At 52.3% G+C, this 17,500-nt stretch overlaps 23 non-coding genes and 3 pseudogenes across 23 annotated transcripts; all 26 read right to left on the reverse strand.

The window, feature by feature from the left end:
• Positions 1-489: 489 nt before the first annotated feature.
• Positions 490-608, reverse strand: LOC138216355 (5S ribosomal RNA). The gene has a single exon (XR_011180067.1). It is a non-coding gene; the product is annotated as a 5S ribosomal RNA (ribosomal RNA).
• A 537-nt stretch (positions 609-1,145) lies between these two features.
• LOC138244643 (5S ribosomal RNA) lies at positions 1,146-1,264 on the reverse strand. The gene has a single exon (XR_011193258.1). It is a non-coding gene; the product is annotated as a 5S ribosomal RNA (ribosomal RNA).
• A 533-nt stretch (positions 1,265-1,797) lies between these two features.
• On the reverse strand, positions 1,798-1,916 carry LOC138216330 (5S ribosomal RNA). Its single transcript, XR_011180041.1, has one exon. It is a non-coding gene; the product is annotated as a 5S ribosomal RNA (ribosomal RNA).
• A 537-nt stretch (positions 1,917-2,453) lies between these two features.
• On the reverse strand, positions 2,454-2,572 carry LOC138244644 (5S ribosomal RNA). The gene has a single exon (XR_011193259.1). It is a non-coding gene; the product is annotated as a 5S ribosomal RNA (ribosomal RNA).
• A 537-nt stretch (positions 2,573-3,109) lies between these two features.
• LOC138245375 (5S ribosomal RNA) lies at positions 3,110-3,228 on the reverse strand. The gene has a single exon (XR_011193985.1). It is a non-coding gene; the product is annotated as a 5S ribosomal RNA (ribosomal RNA).
• A 537-nt stretch (positions 3,229-3,765) lies between these two features.
• Positions 3,766-3,884, reverse strand: LOC138245362 (5S ribosomal RNA). The gene has a single exon (XR_011193972.1). It is a non-coding gene; the product is annotated as a 5S ribosomal RNA (ribosomal RNA).
• A 541-nt stretch (positions 3,885-4,425) lies between these two features.
• On the reverse strand, positions 4,426-4,544 carry LOC138219004 (5S ribosomal RNA; annotated as a pseudogene).
• Positions 4,545-5,081: 537 nt separating this feature from the next.
• On the reverse strand, positions 5,082-5,200 carry LOC138244645 (5S ribosomal RNA). Its single transcript, XR_011193260.1, has one exon. It is a non-coding gene; the product is annotated as a 5S ribosomal RNA (ribosomal RNA).
• A 537-nt stretch (positions 5,201-5,737) lies between these two features.
• Positions 5,738-5,856, reverse strand: LOC138216356 (5S ribosomal RNA). Its single transcript, XR_011180068.1, has one exon. It is a non-coding gene; the product is annotated as a 5S ribosomal RNA (ribosomal RNA).
• A 536-nt stretch (positions 5,857-6,392) lies between these two features.
• On the reverse strand, positions 6,393-6,511 carry LOC138245376 (5S ribosomal RNA). The gene has a single exon (XR_011193986.1). It is a non-coding gene; the product is annotated as a 5S ribosomal RNA (ribosomal RNA).
• A 537-nt stretch (positions 6,512-7,048) lies between these two features.
• On the reverse strand, positions 7,049-7,167 carry LOC138217234 (5S ribosomal RNA). Its single transcript, XR_011180946.1, has one exon. It is a non-coding gene; the product is annotated as a 5S ribosomal RNA (ribosomal RNA).
• Positions 7,168-7,704: 537 nt separating this feature from the next.
• On the reverse strand, positions 7,705-7,823 carry LOC138218050 (5S ribosomal RNA; annotated as a pseudogene).
• A 538-nt stretch (positions 7,824-8,361) lies between these two features.
• On the reverse strand, positions 8,362-8,480 carry LOC138217512 (5S ribosomal RNA). Its single transcript, XR_011181224.1, has one exon. It is a non-coding gene; the product is annotated as a 5S ribosomal RNA (ribosomal RNA).
• A 537-nt stretch (positions 8,481-9,017) lies between these two features.
• LOC138216133 (5S ribosomal RNA) lies at positions 9,018-9,136 on the reverse strand. The gene has a single exon (XR_011179845.1). It is a non-coding gene; the product is annotated as a 5S ribosomal RNA (ribosomal RNA).
• A 537-nt stretch (positions 9,137-9,673) lies between these two features.
• LOC138244646 (5S ribosomal RNA) lies at positions 9,674-9,792 on the reverse strand. The gene has a single exon (XR_011193261.1). It is a non-coding gene; the product is annotated as a 5S ribosomal RNA (ribosomal RNA).
• A 537-nt stretch (positions 9,793-10,329) lies between these two features.
• Positions 10,330-10,448, reverse strand: LOC138216357 (5S ribosomal RNA). Its single transcript, XR_011180069.1, has one exon. It is a non-coding gene; the product is annotated as a 5S ribosomal RNA (ribosomal RNA).
• A 536-nt stretch (positions 10,449-10,984) lies between these two features.
• Positions 10,985-11,103, reverse strand: LOC138245377 (5S ribosomal RNA). Its single transcript, XR_011193987.1, has one exon. It is a non-coding gene; the product is annotated as a 5S ribosomal RNA (ribosomal RNA).
• A 537-nt stretch (positions 11,104-11,640) lies between these two features.
• LOC138217235 (5S ribosomal RNA) lies at positions 11,641-11,759 on the reverse strand. The gene has a single exon (XR_011180947.1). It is a non-coding gene; the product is annotated as a 5S ribosomal RNA (ribosomal RNA).
• A 537-nt stretch (positions 11,760-12,296) lies between these two features.
• On the reverse strand, positions 12,297-12,415 carry LOC138245378 (5S ribosomal RNA). Its single transcript, XR_011193988.1, has one exon. It is a non-coding gene; the product is annotated as a 5S ribosomal RNA (ribosomal RNA).
• A 537-nt stretch (positions 12,416-12,952) lies between these two features.
• Positions 12,953-13,071, reverse strand: LOC138217236 (5S ribosomal RNA). The gene has a single exon (XR_011180948.1). It is a non-coding gene; the product is annotated as a 5S ribosomal RNA (ribosomal RNA).
• A 537-nt stretch (positions 13,072-13,608) lies between these two features.
• On the reverse strand, positions 13,609-13,727 carry LOC138218051 (5S ribosomal RNA; annotated as a pseudogene).
• Positions 13,728-14,265: 538 nt separating this feature from the next.
• LOC138217513 (5S ribosomal RNA) lies at positions 14,266-14,384 on the reverse strand. The gene has a single exon (XR_011181225.1). It is a non-coding gene; the product is annotated as a 5S ribosomal RNA (ribosomal RNA).
• A 537-nt stretch (positions 14,385-14,921) lies between these two features.
• On the reverse strand, positions 14,922-15,040 carry LOC138216134 (5S ribosomal RNA). Its single transcript, XR_011179846.1, has one exon. It is a non-coding gene; the product is annotated as a 5S ribosomal RNA (ribosomal RNA).
• Positions 15,041-15,577: 537 nt separating this feature from the next.
• On the reverse strand, positions 15,578-15,696 carry LOC138244647 (5S ribosomal RNA). The gene has a single exon (XR_011193262.1). It is a non-coding gene; the product is annotated as a 5S ribosomal RNA (ribosomal RNA).
• Positions 15,697-16,235: 539 nt separating this feature from the next.
• On the reverse strand, positions 16,236-16,354 carry LOC138217095 (5S ribosomal RNA). Its single transcript, XR_011180808.1, has one exon. It is a non-coding gene; the product is annotated as a 5S ribosomal RNA (ribosomal RNA).
• A 537-nt stretch (positions 16,355-16,891) lies between these two features.
• Positions 16,892-17,010, reverse strand: LOC138245054 (5S ribosomal RNA). Its single transcript, XR_011193670.1, has one exon. It is a non-coding gene; the product is annotated as a 5S ribosomal RNA (ribosomal RNA).
• Positions 17,011-17,500: the final 490 nt, after the last annotated feature.

Consider the following 17,500-nt stretch of genomic DNA (forward strand, 5'->3'; position numbering starts at 1 on the left):
ACCTCTTTTACGACGCTGCTCTTTTTCCCTTGCGTTTTTCTCTTCTTCCCACGTTCTCTCTCTTCACTGCCTTCGTCCCCGCTCTATTTCACTTCAGCCTTTCACTCTTGCTTCCTTCCAATGAGGACGGAGCTGCGGGAGAAAGGGCGCTATAGAGGATCGCTGTGGAGAGCTCCTGCTGTGCTTTGACATCTGAGCTCTGTGGAAAACGATCTCAATACAATTCTGAAAAACGCGACTCTCCGAACGCCAGCCGAACAAGTCTCCACAGCCGAAGCGCTGTGTCTCTTTTCAGCTGGCGATAAACCTTTCTTCGATCCTTTGCGGACTTGTAAAACTGTTCCTGATCAGAATAAAAAACGCTCACGCTAATACACAAGCACCCGTGTCTCGCCAAAGCTGACAAATAAACAGACAGACAAGCCGCACTGCACGTGTGAACAGGGGAATGAGCGAGCGAGCGGGGATAGGGCGCCTCCTGCGCTTAAAAGCTAACAGCACCTGGTATTCCCAGGCGGTCTCCCATCCAAGTACTAACCAGGCCCATCCCTGTTTAGCTTCCGAGATCAGACGAGATCAGGCGTGCTCAAGGGGGTGTGGCCGTAAGCTAGAGCAAGGCTCGCTGGCACCCTTCTTATTGAGAGGACAGCTCCGTCACCTCTTTTATGACGCTGCTCTTTTTCCCTTGCGTTTTTCTCTTCTTCCCACGTTCTCTCTCTTCACTGCCTTCGTCCCCGCTCTATTTCACTTCAGCCTTTCACTCTTGCTTCCTTCCAATGAGGACGGAGCTGCGGGAGAAAGGGCGCTATAGAGGATCGCTGTGGAGAGCTGCTGCTGTGCTTTGACATCTGAGCTCTGTGGAAAACGATCTCAATACAATTCTGAAAAACGCGACTCTCCGAACGCCAGCCGAACAAGTCTCCACAGCCGATGCGCTGTGTCTCTTTTCAGCTGGCGATAAACCTTTCCTCGATTCTTTGCGGACTTGTTAAACTGTTCCTGATCAGAATAAAAAACACTCACGCTAATACACAAGCACCCGTGTCTCGCCAAAGCTGACAAATAAACAGACGGACAAGCCACACTGCACGTGTGAACAGGGGAATGAGCGAGCGAGCGGGGATAGGGCGCCTCCTGCGCTTAAAAGCTTACAGCACCTGGTATTCCCAGGCGGTCTCCCATCCAAGTACTAACCAGGCCCATCCCTGTTTAGCTTCCGAGATCAGACGAGATCAGGCGTGCTCAAGGGGGTGTGGCCGTAAGCGAGAGCAAGGCTCGCTGGCACCCTTCTTATTGAGAGGACAGCTCCGTCACCTATTTTACGACGCTGCTTTTTTTCCCTTGCGTTTTTCTCTTCTTCCCACGTTCTCTCTCTTCACTGCCTTCGTCCCCGCTCTATTTCACTTCAGACTTTCACTCTTGCTTCCTTCCAATGAGGACGGAGCTGCGGGAGAAAGGGCGCTATAGAGGATCGCTGTGGAGAGCTGCTGCTGTGCTTTGACATCTGAGCTCTGTGGAAAACGATCTCAATACAATTCTGAAAAACGCGACTCTCCGAACGCCAGCCGAACAAGTCTCCACAGCTGATGCTCTGTGTCTCTTTTCAGCTGGCGATAAACCTTTCCTCGATCCTTTGCGGACTTGTAAAACTGTTCCTGATCAGAATAAAAAACGCTCACGCTAATACACAAGCACCCGTGTCTCGCCAAAGCTGACAAATAAACAGACGGACAAGCCACACTGCACGTGTGAACAGGGGAATGAGCGAGCGGGGATAGGGCGCCTCCTGCGCTTAAACGCTTACAGCACCTGGTATTCCCGGGCGGTCTCCCATCCAAGTACTAACCAGGCCCATCCCTGTTTAGCTTCCGAGATCAGACGAGATCAGGCGTGCTCAAGGGGGTGTGGCCGTAAGCGAGAGCAAGACTCGCTGGCACCCTTCTTATTGAGAGGACAGCTCCGTCACCTCTTTTACGACGCTGCTTTTTTTCCCTTGCGTTTTTCTCTTCTTCCCACGTTCTCTCTCTTCACTGCCTTCGTCACCGCTCTATTTCACTTCAGCCTTTCACTCTTGCTTCCTTCCAATGAGGACGGAGCTGCGGGAGAAAGGGCGCTATAGAGGATCGCTGTGGAGAGCTGCTGCTGTGCTTTGACATCTGAGCTCTGTGGAAAACGATCTCAATACAATTCTGAAAAACGCGACTCTCCGAACGCCAGCCGAACAAGTCTCCACAGCCGAAGCGCTGTGTCTCTTTTCAGCTGGCGATAAACCTTTCCTCGATCCTTTGCGGACTTGTTAAACTGTTCCTGATCAGAATAAAAAACGCTCACGCTAATACACAAGCACCCGTGTCTCGCCAAAGCTGACAAATAAACAGACGGACAAGCCGCACTGCACGTGTGAACAGGGGAATGAGCGAGCGAGCGGGGATAGGGCGCCTCCTGCGCTTAAAAGCTTACAGCACCTGGTATTCCCAGGCGGTCTCCCATCCAAGTACTAACCAGGCCCATCCCTGTTTAGCTTCCGAGATCAGACGAGATCAGGCGTGCTCAAGGGGGTGTGGCCGTAAGCGAGAGCAAGGCTCGCTGGCACCCTTCTTATTGAGAGGACATCTCCGTCACCTCTTTTACGACGCTGCTTTTTTTCCCTTGCGTTTTTCTCTTCTTCCCACGTTCTCTCTCTTCACTGCCTTCATCCCCGCTCTATTTCACTTCAGCCTTTCACTCTTGCTTCCTTCCAATGAGGACGGAGCTGCGGGAGAAAGGGCGCTATAGAGGATTGCTGTGGAGAGCTGCTGCTGTGCTTTGACATCTGAGCTCTGTGGAAAACGATCTCAATACAATTCTGAAAAACGCGACTCTCCGAACGCCAGCCGAACAAGTCTCCACAGCCGAAGCGCTGTGTCTCTTTTCAGCTGGCGATAAACCTTTCCTCGATCCTTTGCGGACTTGTAAAACTGTTCCTGATCAGAATAAAAAACGCTCACACTAATACACAAGCACCCGTGTCTCGCCAAAGCTGACAAATAAAGAGACGGACAAGCTGCACTGCACGTGTGAACAGGGGAATGAGCGAGCGAGCGGGGATAGGGCGCCTCCTGCGCTTAAAAGCTTACAGCACCTGGTATTCCCAGGCGGTCTCCCATCCAAGTACTAACCAGGCCCATCCCTGTTTAGCTTCCGAGATCAGAAGAGATCAGGCGTGCTCAAGGGGGTGTGGCCGTAAGCGAGAGCAAGGTTCGCTGGCACCCTTCTTATTGAGAGGACAGCTCCGTCACCTCTTTTTCGACGCTGCTTTTTTTCCCTTGCGTTTTTCTCTTCTTCCCACGTTCTCTCTCTTCACTGCCTTCGTCCCTGCTCTATTTCACTTCAGCCTTTCACTCTTGCTTCCTTCCAATGAGGACGGAGCTGCGGGAGAAAGGGCGCTATAGAGGATCGCTGTGGAGAGCTGCTGCTGTGCTTTGACATCTGAGCTCTGTGGAAAACGATCTCAATACAATTCTGAAAAACGCGACTCTCCGAACGCCAGCCGAACAAGTCTCCACAGCCGAAGCGCTGTGTCTCTTTTCAGCTGGCGATAAACCTTTCTTCGATTCTTTGCGGACTTGTTAAACTGTTCCTGATCAGAATAAAAAACGCTCACGCTAATACACAAGCACCCGTGTCTCGCCAAAGCTGACAAATAAACAGACGGACAAGCCGCACTGCACGTGTGAACAGGGGAATGAGCGAGCGAGCGGGGATAGGGCGCCTCCTGCGCTTAAAAGCTTACAGCACCTGGTATTCCCAGGCGGTCTCCCATCCAAGTACTGACCAGGCCCATCCCTGTTTAGCTTCCGAGATCAGACGAGATCAGGCGTGGTCAAGGGGGTGTGGCCGTAAGCAAGAGCAAGGCTCGCTGGCACCCTTCTTATTGAGAGGACAGCTCCGTCACCTCTTTTACGACGCTGCTTTTTTTCCCTTGCGTTTTTCTCTTCTTCCCACGTTCTCTCTCTTCACTGCCTTCGTCCCCGCTCTATTTCACTTCAGCCTTTCACTCTTGCTTCCTTCCAATGAGGACGGAGCTGCGGGAGAAAGGGCGCTATAGAGGATCGCTGTGGAGAGCTGCTGCTGTGCTTTGACATCTGAGCTCTGTGGAAAACGATCTCAATACAATTCTGAAAAACGCGACTCTCCGAACGCCAGCCGAACAAGTCTCCACAGCCGAAGCGCTGTGTCTCTTTTCAGCTGGCGATAAACCTTTCCTCGATCCTTTGCGGACTTGTAAAACTGTTCCTGATCAGAATAAAAAACGCTCACGCTAATACACAAGCACCCGTGTCTCGCCAAAGCTGACAAATAAACAGACGGACAAGCCGCACTGCACGTGTGAACAGGGGAATGAGCGAGCGAGCGAGCGGGGATAGGGTGCCTGCTGCGCTTAAAAGCTTACAGCATCTGGTATTCCCAGGCGGTCTCCCATCCAAGTACTAACCAGGCCCATTCCTGTTTAGCTTCCTAGATCAGACGAAATCAGGCGTGCTCAAGGGGGTGTGGCCGTAAGCGAGAGCAAGGCTCGCTGGCACCCTTCTTATTGAGAGGACAGCTCCGTCACCTCTTTTACGATGCTGCTTTTTTTCCCTTGCGTTTTTCTCTTCTTCCCACGTTCTCTCTCTTCACTGCCTTCGTCCCCGCTCTATTTCACTTCAGCCTTTCACTCTTGCTTCCTTCCAATGAGGACGGAGCTGCGGGAGAAAGGGCGCTATAGAGGATCGCTGTGGAGAGCTGCTGCTGTGCTTTGACATCTGAGCTCTGTGGAAAACGATCTCAATACAATTCTGAAAAACGCGACTCTCCGAACGCCAGCCGAACAAGTCTCCACAGCCGAAGCGCTGTGTCTCTTTTCAGCTATCGATAAACCTTTCCTCGATCCTTTGCGGACTTGTTAAACTGTTCCTGATCAGAATAAAAAACGCTCACGCTAATACACAAGCACCCGTGTCTCGCCAAAGCTGACAAATAAACAGACGGACAAGCCGCACTGCTCGTGTGAACAGGGGAGTGAGCGAGCGAGCGGGGATAGGGCGCCTCCTGCGCTTAAAAGCTTACAGCACCTGGTATTCCCAGGCGGTCTCCCATCCAAGTACTAACCAGGCCCATCCCTGTTTAGCTTCCGAGATCAGACGAGATCAGGCGTGCTCAAGGGGGTGTGGCCGTAAGCAAGAGCAAGGCTCGCTGGCACCCTTCTTATTGAGAGGACAGCTCCGTCACCTCTTTTACGACGCTGCTTTTTTTCCCTTGCGTTTTTCTCTTCTTCCCACGTTCTCTCTCTTCACTGCCTTCGTCCCCGCTCTATTTCACTTCAGCCTTTCACTCTTGCTTCCTTCCAATGAGGACGGAGCTGCGGGAGAAAGGGCGCTATAGAAAATCGCTGTGGAGAGCTGCTGCTGTGCTTTGACATCTGAGCTCTGTGGAAAACGATCTCAATACAATTCTGAAAAACGCGACTCTCCGAACGCCAGCCGAACAAGTCTCCACAGCCGAAGCGCTGTGTCTCTTTTCAGCTGGCGATAAACCTTTCCTCGATCCTTTGCGGACTTGTAAAACTGTTCCTGATCAGAATAAAAAAAGCTCACGCTAATACACAAGCACCCGTGTCTCGCCAAAGCTGACAAATAAACAGACGGACAAGCCGCACTGCACGTGTGAACAGGGGAATGAGCGAGCGAGCGGGGATAGTGCGCCTCCTGCGCTTAAAAGCTTACAGCACCTGGTATTCCCAGGCGGTCTCCCATCCAAGTACTAACCAGGCCCATCTCTGTTTAGCTTCCGAGATCAGACGAGATCAGGCGTGCTCAAGGAGGTGTGGCCGTAAGCGAGAGCAAGGCTCGCTGGCACCCTTCTTATTGAGAAGACAGCTCCGTCACCTCTTTTACGACGCTGCTTTTTTCCCTTGCGTTTTTCTCTTCTTCCCACGTTCTCTCTCTTCACTGCCTTCGTCCCCGCTCTATTTCACTTCAGCCTTTCACTCTTGCTTCCTTCCAATGAGGACGGAGCTGCGGGAGAAAGGGCGCTATAGAGGATCGCTGTGGAGAGCTGCTGCTGTGCTTTGACATCTGAGCTCTGTGGAAAACGATCTCAATACAATTCTGAAAAACGCGACTCTCCGAACGCCAGCCGAACAAGTCTCCACAGCTGAAGCGCTGTGTCTCTTTTCAGCTGGCGATAAACCTTTCCTCGATCCTTTGCGGACTTGTAAAACTGTTCCTGATCAGAATAAAAAACGCTCACGCTAATACACAAGCACCCGTGTCTCGCCAAAGCTGACAAATAAACAGACGGACAAGCCGCACTGCACGTGTGAACAGGGGATTGAGCGAGCGTGCGGGGATAGGGCGCCTCCTGCGCTTAAAAGCTTACAGCACCTGGTATTCCCAGGCGGTCTCCCATCCAAGTACTAACCAGGCCCATCCCTGTTTAGCTTCCGAGATCAGAAGAGATCAGGCGTGCTCAAGGGGGTGTGGCCGTAAGCAAGAGCAAGACTCGCTGGCACCCTTCTTATTGAGAGGACAGCTCCGTCACCTCTTTTGCGACGCTGCTTTTTTTCCCTTGCGTTTTTCTCTTCTTCCCACGTTCTCTCTCTTCACTGCCTTCGTCCCCGCTCTATTTCACTTCAGCCTTTCACTCTTGCTTCCTTCCAATGAGGACGGAGCTGCGGGAGAAAGGGCGCTATAGAGGATCGCTGTGGAGAGCTGCTGCTGTGCTTTGACATCTGAGCTCTGTGGAAAACGATCTCAATACAATTCTGAAAAACGCGACTCTCCGAACGCCAGCCGAACAAGTCTCCACAGCCGAAGCGCTGTGTCTCTTTTCAGCTGGCGATAAACCTTTCCTCGATCATTTGCGGACTTGTTAAACTGTTCCTGATCAGAATAAAAAACGCTCACGCTAATACACAAGCACCCGTGTCTCGCCAAAGCTGACAAATAAACAGACGGACAAGCCGCACTGCACGTGTGAACAGGGGAATGAGCCAGCGAGCGGGGATAGGGCGCCTCCTGCGCTTAAAAGCTTACAGCACCTGGTACTCCCAGGCGGTCTCCCATCCAAGTACTAACCAGGCCCATCCCTGTTTAGCTTCCAAGATCAGACGAGATCAGGCGTGCTCAAGGGGGTGTGGCCGTAAGCGAGAGCAAGGCTCGCTGGCACCCTTCTTATTGAGAGGACAGCTCCGTCACCTCTTTTACGACGCTGCTCTTTTTCCCTTGCGTTTTTCTCTTCTTCCCACGTTCTCTCTCTTCACTGCCTTCGTCCCCGCTCTATTTCACTTCAGCCTTTCACTCTTGCTTCCTTCCAATGAGGACGGAGCTGCGGGAGAAAGGGCGCTATAGAGGATCGCTGTGGAGAGCTGCTGCTGTGCTTTGACATCTGAGCTCTGTGGAAAACGATCTCAATACAATTCTGAAAAACGCGACTCTCCGAACGCCAGCCGAACAAGTCTCCACAGCCGAAGCGCTGTGTCTCTTTTCAGCTGGCGATAAACCTTTCCTCGATCCTTTGCGGACTTGTAAAACTGTTCCTGATCAGAATAAAAAACGCTCACGCTAATACACAAGCACCCGTGTCTCGCCAAAGCTGACAAATAAACAGACGGACAAGCCGCACTGCACGTGTGAACAGGGGAATGAGCGAGCGAGCGGGGATAGGGCGCCTCCTGCGCTTAAAAGCTTACAGCACCTGGTATTCCCAGGCGGTCTCCCATCCAAGTACTAACCAGGCCCATCCCTGTTTAGCTTCCAAGATCAGACGAGATCAGGCGTGCTCAAGGGGGTGTGGCCGCAAGTAAGAGCAAGACTCGCTGGCACCCTTCTTATTGAGAGGACAGCTCCGTCACCTCTTTTACGACGCTGCTCTTTTTCCCTTGCGTTTTTCTCTTCTTCCCACGTTCTCTCTCTTCACTGCCTTCGTCCCCGCTCTATTTCACTTCAGCCTTTCACTCTTGCTTCCTTCCAATGAGGACGGAGCTGCGGGAGAAAGGGCGCTGTAGAGGATCGCTGTGGAGAGCTGCTGCTGTGCTTTGACATCTGAGCTCTGTGGAAAACGATCTCAATACAATTCTGAAAAACGCGACTCTCCGAACGCCAGCCGAACAAGTCTCCACAGCCGAAGCGCTGTGTCTCTTTTCAGCTGGCGATAAACCTTTCCTCGATCCTTTGCGGACTTGTAAAACTGTTCCTGATCAGAATTAAAAAACGCTCACGCTAATACACAAGCACCCGTGTCTCGCCAAAGCTGACAAATAAACAGACGGACAAGCCGCACTGCACGTGTGAACAGGGGAATGAGCGAGCGAGCGGGGATAGGGCGCCTCCTGCGCTTAAAAGCTAACAGCACCTGGTATTCCCAGGGGGTCTCCCATCCAAGTACTAACCAGGCCCATCCCTGTTTAGCTTCCGAGATCAGACGAGATCAGGCGTGCTCAAGGGGGTGTGACCATAAGCGAAAGCAAGGCTCGCTGGCACCCTTCTTATTGAGAGGACAGCTCCGTCACCTCTTTTACGACGCTGCTTTTTTTCCCTTGCGTTTTTCTCTTCTTCCCACGTTCTCTCTCTTCACTGCCTTCGTCCCCGCTCTATTTCACTTCAGCCTTTCACTCTTGCTTCCTTCCAATGAGGACGGAGCTGCGGGAGAAAGGGCGCTATAGAGGATCGCTGTGGAGAGCTGCTGCTGTGCTTTGACATCTGAGCTCTGTGGAAAACGATCTCAATACAATTCTGAAAAACGCGACTCTCCGAACGCCAGCCGAACAAGTCTCCACAGCCGAAGCGCTGTGTCTCTTTTCAGCTGGCGATAAACCTTTCCTCGATCCGTTGCGGACTTGTAAAACTGTTCCTGATCAGAATAAAAAACGCTCACGCTAATACACAAGCACCCGTGTCTCGCCAAAGCTGACAAATAAACAGACGGACAAGCCGCACTGCACGTGTGAACAGGGGAATGAGCGAGCGAGCGGGGATAGGGCGCCTCCTGCGCTTAAAAGCTTACAGCACCTGGTATTCCCAGGCGGTCTCCCATCCAAGTACTAACCAGGCCCATCCCTGTTTAGCTTCCGAAATCAGATGAGATCAGGCGTGCTCAAGGGGGTGTGGCCGTAAGCGAGATCAAGGCTCGCTGGCACCCTTCTTATTGAGAGGACAGCTCCGTCACCTCTTTTACGACGCTGCTTTTTTTCCCTTGCGTTTTTCTCTTCTTCCCACGTTCTCTCTCTTCACTGCCTTCGTCCCCGCTCTATTTCACTTCAGCCTTTCACTCTTGCTTCCTTCCAATGAGGACGGAGCTGCGGGAGAAAGGGCGCTATAGAGGATCGCTGTGGAGAGCTGCTGCTGTGCTTTGACATCTGAGCTCTGTGGAAAACGATCTCAATACAATTCTGAAAAACGCGACTCTCCGAACGCCAGCCGAACAAGTCTCCACAGCCGAAGCGCTGTGTCTCTTTTCAGCTGGCGATAAACCTTTCCTCGATCATTTGCGGACTTGTTAAACTGTTCCTGATCAGAATAAAAAACGCTCACGCTAATACACAAGCACCCGTGTCTCGCCAAAGCTGACAAATAAACAGACGGACAAGCCGCACTGCACGTGTGAACAGGGGAATGAGCCAGCGAGCGGGGATAGGGCGCCTCCTGCGCTTAAAAGCTTACAGCACCTGGTATTCCCAGGCGGTCTCCCATCCAAGTACTAACCAGGCCCATCCCTGTTTAGCTTCCGAGATCAGACGAGATCAGGCGTGCTCAAGGGGGTGTGGCCGTAAGCGAGAGCAAGGCTCGCTGGCACCCTTCTTATTGAGAGGACAGCTCCGTCACCTCTTTTACGACGCTGCTTTTTTTCCCTTGCGTTTTTCTCTTCTTCCCACGTTCTCTCTCTTCACTGCCTTCGTCCCCGCTCTATTTCACTTCAGCCTTTCACTCTTGCTTCCTTCCAATGAGGACGGAGCTGCGGGAGAAAGGGCGCTATAGAAAATCGCTGTGGAGAGCTGCTGCTGTGCTTTGACATCTGAGCTCTGTGGAAAACGATCTCAATACAATTCTGAAAAACGCGACTCTCCGAACGCCAGCCGAACAAGTCTCCACAGCCGAAGCGCTGTGTCTCTTTTCAGCTGGCGATAAACCTTTCCTCGATCCTTTGCGGACTTGTAAAACTGTTCCTGATCAGAATAAAAAAAGCTCACGCTAATACACAAGCACCCGTGTCTCGCCAAAGCTGACAAATAAACAGACGGACAAGCCGCACTGCACGTGTGAACAGGGGAATGAGCGAGCGAGCGGGGATAGTGCGCCTCCTGCGCTTAAAAGCTTACAGCACCTGGTATTCCCAGGCGGTCTCCCATCCAAGTACTAACCAGGCCCATCTCTGTTTAGCTTCCGAGATCAGACGAGATCAGGCGTGCTCAAGGAGGTGTGGCCGTAAGCGAGAGCAAGGCTCGCTGGCACCCTTCTTATTGAGAAGACAGCTCCGTCACCTCTTTTACGACGCTGCTTTTTTCCCTTGCGTTTTTCTCTTCTTCCCACGTTCTCTCTCTTCACTGCCTTCGTCCCCGCTCTATTTCACTTCAGCCTTTCACTCTTGCTTCCTTCCAATGAGGACGGAGCTGCGGGAGAAAGGGCGCTATAGAGGATCGCTGTGGAGAGCTGCTGCTGTGCTTTGACATCTGAGCTCTGTGGAAAACGATCTCAATACAATTCTGAAAAACGCGACTCTCCGAACGCCAGCCGAACAAGTCTCCACAGCTGAAGCGCTGTGTCTCTTTTCAGCTGGCGATAAACCTTTCCTCGATCCTTTGCGGACTTGTAAAACTGTTCCTGATCAGAATAAAAAACGCTCACGCTAATACACAAGCACCCGTGTCTCGCCAAAGCTGACAAATAAACAGACGGACAAGCCGCACTGCACGTGTGAACAGGGGATTGAGCGAGCGTGCGGGGATAGGGCGCCTCCTGCGCTTAAAAGCTTACAGCACCTGGTATTCCCAGGCGGTCTCCCATCCAAGTACTAACCAGGCCCATCCCTGTTTAGCTTCCGAGATCAGAAGAGATCAGGCGTGCTCAAGGGGGTGTGGCCGTAAGCAAGAGCAAGACTCGCTGGCACCCTTCTTATTGAGAGGACAGCTCCGTCACCTCTTTTGCGACGCTGCTTTTTTTCCCTTGCGTTTTTCTCTTCTTCCCACGTTCTCTCTCTTCACTGCCTTCGTCCCCGCTCTATTTCACTTCAGCCTTTCACTCTTGCTTCCTTCCAATGAGGACGGAGCTGCGGGAGAAAGGGCGCTATAGAGGATCGCTGTGGAGAGCTGCTGCTGTGCTTTGACATCTGAGCTCTGTGGAAAACGATCTCAATACAATTCTGAAAAACGCGACTCTCCGAACGCCAGCCGAACAAGTCTCCAAAGCCGAAGCGCTGTGTCTCTTTTCAGCTGGCGATAAACCTTTCCTCGATCATTTGCGGACTTGTTAAACTGTTCCTGATCAGAATAAAAAACGCTCACGCTAATACACAAGCACCCGTGTCTCGCCAAAGCTGACAAATAAACAGACGGACAAGCCGCACTGCACGTGTGAACAGGGGAATGAGCCAGCGAGCGGGGATAGGGCGCCTCCTGCGCTTAAAAGCTTACAGCACCTGGTACTCCCAGGCGGTCTCCCATCCAAGTACTAACCAGGCCCATCCCTGTTTAGCTTCCAAGATCAGACGAGATCAGGCGTGCTCAAGGGGGTGTGGCCGTAAGCGAGAGCAAGGCTCGCTGGCACCCTTCTTATTGAGAGGACAGCTCCGTCACCTCTTTTACGACGCTGCTCTTTTTCCCTTGCGTTTTTCTCTTCTTCCCACGTTCTCTCTCTTCACTGCCTTCGTCCCCGCTCTATTTCACTTCAGCCTTTCACTCTTGCTTCCTTCCAATGAGGACGGAGCTGCGGGAGAAAGGGCGCTATAGAGGATCGCTGTGGAGAGCTGCTGCTGTGCTTTGACATCTGAGCTCTGTTGAAAACGATCTCAATACAATTCTGAAAAACGCGACTCTCCGAACGCCAGCCGAACAAGTCTCCACAGCCGAAGCGCTGTGTCTCTTTTCAGCTGGCGATAAACCTTTCCTCGATCCTTTGCGGACTTGTTAAACTGTTCATGATCAGAATAAAAAACGCTCACGCTAATACACAAGCACCCGTGTCTCGCCAAAGCTGACAAATAAACAGACGGACAAGCCGCACTGCACGTGTGAACAGGGGAATGAGCGAGCGAGCGGGGATAGGGCGCCTCCTGCGCTTAAAAGCTTACAGCACCTGGTATTCCCAGGCGGTCTCCCATCCAAGTACTAACCAGGCCCATCCCTGTTTAGCTTCCGAGATCAGAAGAGATCAGGCGTGCTCAAGGGGGTGTGGCCGTAAGCAAGAGCAAGACTCGCTGGCACCCTTCTTATTGAGAGGACAGCTCCGTCACCTCTTTTGCGACGCTGCTTTTTTTCCCTTGCGTTTTTCTCTTCTTCCCACGTTCTCTCTCTTCACTGCCTTCGTCCCCGCTCTATTTCACTTCAGCCTTTCACTCTTGCTTCCTTCCAATGAGGACGGAGCTGCGGGAGAAAGGGCGCTATAGAGGATCGCTGTGGAGAGCTGCTGCTGTGCTTTGACATCTGAGCTCTGTGGAAAACGATCTCAATACAATTCTGAAAAACGCGACTCTCCGAACGCCAGCCGAACAAGTCTCCACAGCCGAAGCGCTGTGTCTCTTTTCAGCTGGCGATAAACCTTTCCTCGATCATTTGCGGACTTGTTAAACTGTTCCTGATCAGAATAAAAAACGCTCACGCTAATACACAAGCACCCGTGTCTCGCCAAAGCTGACAAATAAACAGACGGACAAGCCGCACTGCACGTGTGAACAGGGGAATGAGCCAGCGAGCGGGGATAGGGCGCCTCCTGCGCTTAAAAGCTTACAGCACCTGGTACTCCCAGGCGGTCTCCCATCCAAGTACTAACCAGGCCCATCCCTGTTTAGCTTCCAAGATCAGACGAGATCAGGCGTGCTCAAGGGGGTGTGGCCGTAAGCGAGAGCAAGGCTCGCTGGCACCCTTCTTATTGAGAGGACAGCTCCGTCACCTCTTTTACGACGCTGCTCTTTTTCCCTTGCGTTTTTCTCTTCTTCCCACGTTCTCTCTCTTCACTGCCTTCGTCCCCGCTCTATTTCACTTCAGCCTTTCACTCTTGCTTCCTTCCAATGAGGACGGAGCTGCGGGAGAAAGGGCGCTATAGAGGATCGCTGTGGAGAGCTGCTGCTGTGCTTTGACATCTGAGCTCTGTGGAAAACGATCTCAATACAATTCTGAAAAACGCGACTCTCCGAACGCCAGCCGAACAAGTCTCCACAGCCGAAGCGCTGTGTCTCTTTTCAGCTGGCGATAAACCTTTCCTCGATCCTTTGCGGACTTGTAAAACTGTTCCTGATCAGAATAAAAAACGCTCACGCTAATACACAAGCACCCGTGTCTCGCCAAAGCTGACAAATAAACAGACGGACAAGCCGCACTGCACGTGTGAACAGGGGAATGAGCGAGCGAGCGGGGATAGGGCGCCTCCTGCGCTTAAAAGCTTACAGCACCTGGTATTCCCAGGCGGTCTCCCATCCAAGTACTAACCAGGCCCATCCCTGTTTAGCTTCCAAGATCAGACGAGATCAGGCGTGCTCAAGGGGGTGTGGCCGCAAGTAAGAGCAAGACTCGCTGGCACCCTTCTTATTGAGAGGACAGCTCCGTCACCTCTTTTACGACGCTGCTCTTTTTCCCTTGCGTTTTTCTCTTCTTCCCACGTTCTCTCTCTTCACTGCCTTCGTCCCCGCTCTATTTCACTTCAGCCTTTCACTCTTGCTTCCTTCCAATGAGGACGGAGCTGCGGGAGAAAGTGCGCTATAGAGGATCGCTGTGGAGAGCTGCTGCTGTGCTTTGACATCTGAGCTCTGTGGAAAACGATCTCAATACAATTCTGAAAAACGCGACTCTCCGAACGCCAGCCGAACAAGTCTCCACAGCCGAAGCGCTGTGTCTCTTTTCAGCTGGCGATAAACCTTTCCTCGATCCTTTGCGGACTTGTAAAACTGTTCCTGATCAGAATTAAAAAACGCTCACGCTAATACACAAGCACCCGTGTCTCGCCAAAGCTGACAAATAAACAGACGGACAAGCCGCACTGCACGTGTGAACAGGGGAATGAGCGAGCGAGCGGGGATAGGGCGCCTCCTGCGCTTAAAAGCTAACAGCACCTGGTATTCCCAGGGGGTCTCCCATCCAAGTACTAACCAGGCCCATCCCTGTTTAGCTTCCGAGATCAGACGAGATCAGGCGTGCTCAAGGGGGTGTGACCATAAGCGAAAGCAAGGCTCGCTGGCACCCTTCTTATTGAGAGGACAGCTCCGTCACCTCTTTTACGACGCTGCTTTTTTTCCCTTGCGTTTTTCTCTTCTTCCCACGTTCTCTCTCTTCACTGCCTTCGTCCCCGCTCTATTTCACTTCAGCCTTTCACTCTTGCTTCCTTCCAATGAGGACGGAGCTGCGGGAGAAAGGGCGCTATAGAGGATCGCTGTGGAGAGCTGCTGCTGTGCTTTGACATCTGAGCTCTGTGGAAAACGATCTCAATACAATTCTGAAAAACGCGACTCTCCGAACGCCAGCCGAACAAGTCTCCACAGCCGAAGCGCTGTGTCTCTTTTCAGCTGGCGATAAACCTTTCCTCGATCCGTTGCGGACTTGTAAAACTGTTCCTGATCAGAATAAAAAACGCTCACGCTAATACACAAGCACCCGTGTCTCGCCAAAGCTGACAAATAAACAGACGGACAAGCCGCACTGCACGTGTGAACAGGGGAATGAGCGAGCGAGCGGGGATAGGGCGCCTCCTGCGCTTAAAAGCTTACAGCACCTGGTATTCCCAGGCGGTCTCCCATCCAAGTACTAACCAGGCCCATCCCTGTTTAGCTTCCGAAATCAGATGAGATCAGGCGTGCTCAAGGGGGTGTGGCCGTAAGCGAGATCAAGGCTCGCTGGCACCCTTCTTATTGAGAGGACAGCTCCGTCACCTCTTTTACGACGCTGCTTTTTTTCCCTTGCGTTTTTCTCTTCTTCCCACGTTCTCTCTCTTCACTGCCTTCGTCCCCGCTCTATTTCACTTCAGCCTTTCACTCTTGCTTCCTTCCAATGAGGACGGAGCTGCGGGAGAAAGGGCGCTATAGAGGATCGCTGTGGAGAGCTGCTGCTGTGCTTTGACATCTGAGCTCTGTGGAAAACGATCTCAATACAATTCTGAAAAACGCGACTCTCCGAACGCCAGCCGAACAAGTCTCCACAGCCGAAGCGCTGTGTCTCTTTTCAGCTGGCGATAAACCTTTCCTCGATCATTTGCGGACTTGTTAAACTGTTCCTGATCAGAATAAAAAACGCTCACGCTAATACACAAGCACCCGTGTCTCGCCAAAGCTGACAAATAAACAGACGGACAAGCCGCACTGCACGTGTGAACAGGGGAATGAGCCAGCGAGCGGGGATAGGGCGCCTCCTGCGCTTAAAAGCTTACAGCACCTGGTATTCCCAGGCGGTCTCCCATCCAAGTACTAACCAGGCCCATCCCTGTTTAGCTTCCGAGATCAGACGAGATCAGGCGTGCTCAAGGGGGTGTGGCCGTAAGCGAGAGCAAGGCTCGCTGGCACCCTTCTTATTGAGAGGACAGCTCCGTCACCTCTTTTACGACGCTGCTCTTTTTCCCTTGCGTTTTTCTCTTCTTCCCACGTTCTCTCTCTTCACTGCCTTCGTCCCCGCTCTATTTCACTTCAGCCTTTCACTCTTGCTTCCTTCCAATGAGGACGGAGCTGCGGGAGAAAGGGCGCTATAGAGGATCGCTGTGGAGAGCTCCTGCTGTGCTTTGACATCTGAGCTCTGTGGAAAACGATCTCAATACAATTCTGAAAAACGCGACTCTCCGAACGCCAGCCGAACAAGTCTCCACAGCCGAAGCGCTGTGTCTCTTTTCAGCTGGCGATAAACCTTTCCTCGATCCTTTGCGGACTTGTAAAACTGTTCCTGATCAGAATAAAAAACGCTCACGCTAATACACAAGCACCCGTGTCTCGCCAAAGCTGACAAATAAAGAGACGGACAAGCCGCACTGCACGTGTGAACAGGGGAATGAGAGCGAGCGAGCGGGGATAGGGCGCCTCCTGCGCTTAAAAGCTTACAGCACCTGGTATTCCCAGGCGGTCTCCCATCCAAGTACTAACCAGGCCCATCCCTGTTTAGCTTCCGAGATCAGACGAGATCAGGCGTGCTCAAGGGGGTGTGGCCGCAAGTAAGAGCAAGACTCGCTGGCACCCTTCTTATTGAGAGGACAGCTCCGTCACCTCTTTTACGACGCTGCTTTTTTTCCCTTGCGTTTTTCTCTTCTTCCCACGTTCTCTCTCTTCACTGCCTTCGTCCCCGCTCTATTTCACTTCAGCCTTTCACTCTTGCTTCCTTCCAATGAGGACGGAGCTGCGGGAGAAAGGGCGCTATAGAGGATCGCTGTGGAGAGCTGCTGCTGTGCTTTGACATCTGAGCTCTGTGGAAAACGATCTCAATACAATTCTGAAAAACGCGACTCTCCGAACGCCAGCCGAACAAGTCTCCACAGCCGAAGCGCTGTGTCTCTTTTCAGCTGGCGATAAACCTTTCCTCGATCCTTTGCGGACTTGTAAAACTGTTCCTGATCAGAATAAAAAACGCTCACGCTAATACACAAGCACCCGTGTCTCGCCAAAGCTGACAAATAAACAGACGGACAAGCCGCACTGCACGTGTGAACAGGGGAATGAGCGAGCGAGCGGGGATAGGGCGCCTCCTGCGCTTAAAAGCTTACAGCACCTGGTACTCCCAGGCGGTCTCCCATCCAAGTACTAACCAGGCCCATCCCTGTTTAGCTTCCGAGATCAGACGAGATCAGGCGTGCTCAAGGGGGTGTGGCCGTAAGCGAGAGCAAGGCTCGCTGGCACCCTTCTTATTGAGAGGACAGCTCCGTCACCTCTTTTACGACACTGCTCTATTTCCCTTGCGTTTTTCTCTTCTTCCCACGTTCTCTCTCTTCACTGCCTTCGTCCCCGCTCTATTTCACTTCAGCCTTTCACTCTTGCTTCCTTCCAATGAGGACGGAGCTGCGGGAGAAAGGGCGCTATAGAGGATCGCTGTGGAGAGCTGCTGCTGTGCTTTGACATCTGAGCTCTGTGGAAAACGATCTCAATACAATTCTGAAAAACGCGACTCTCCGAACGCCAGCCGAACAAGTCTCCACAGCCGAAGCGCTGTGTCTCTTTTCAGCTGGCGATAAACCTTTCCTCGATCCTTTGCGGACTTGTTAAACTGTTCCTGATCAGAATAAAAAACGCTCACGCTAATACACAAGCACCCGTGTCTCGCCAAAGCTGACAAATAAACAGACGGACAAGCCGCACTGCACGTATGAAC

Source organism: Lepisosteus oculatus, chromosome 14 (assembly GCF_040954835.1).
Source record: "Lepisosteus oculatus isolate fLepOcu1 chromosome 14, fLepOcu1.hap2, whole genome shotgun sequence".
Classification (NCBI taxonomy): domain Eukaryota; kingdom Metazoa; phylum Chordata; class Actinopteri; order Semionotiformes; family Lepisosteidae; genus Lepisosteus; species Lepisosteus oculatus.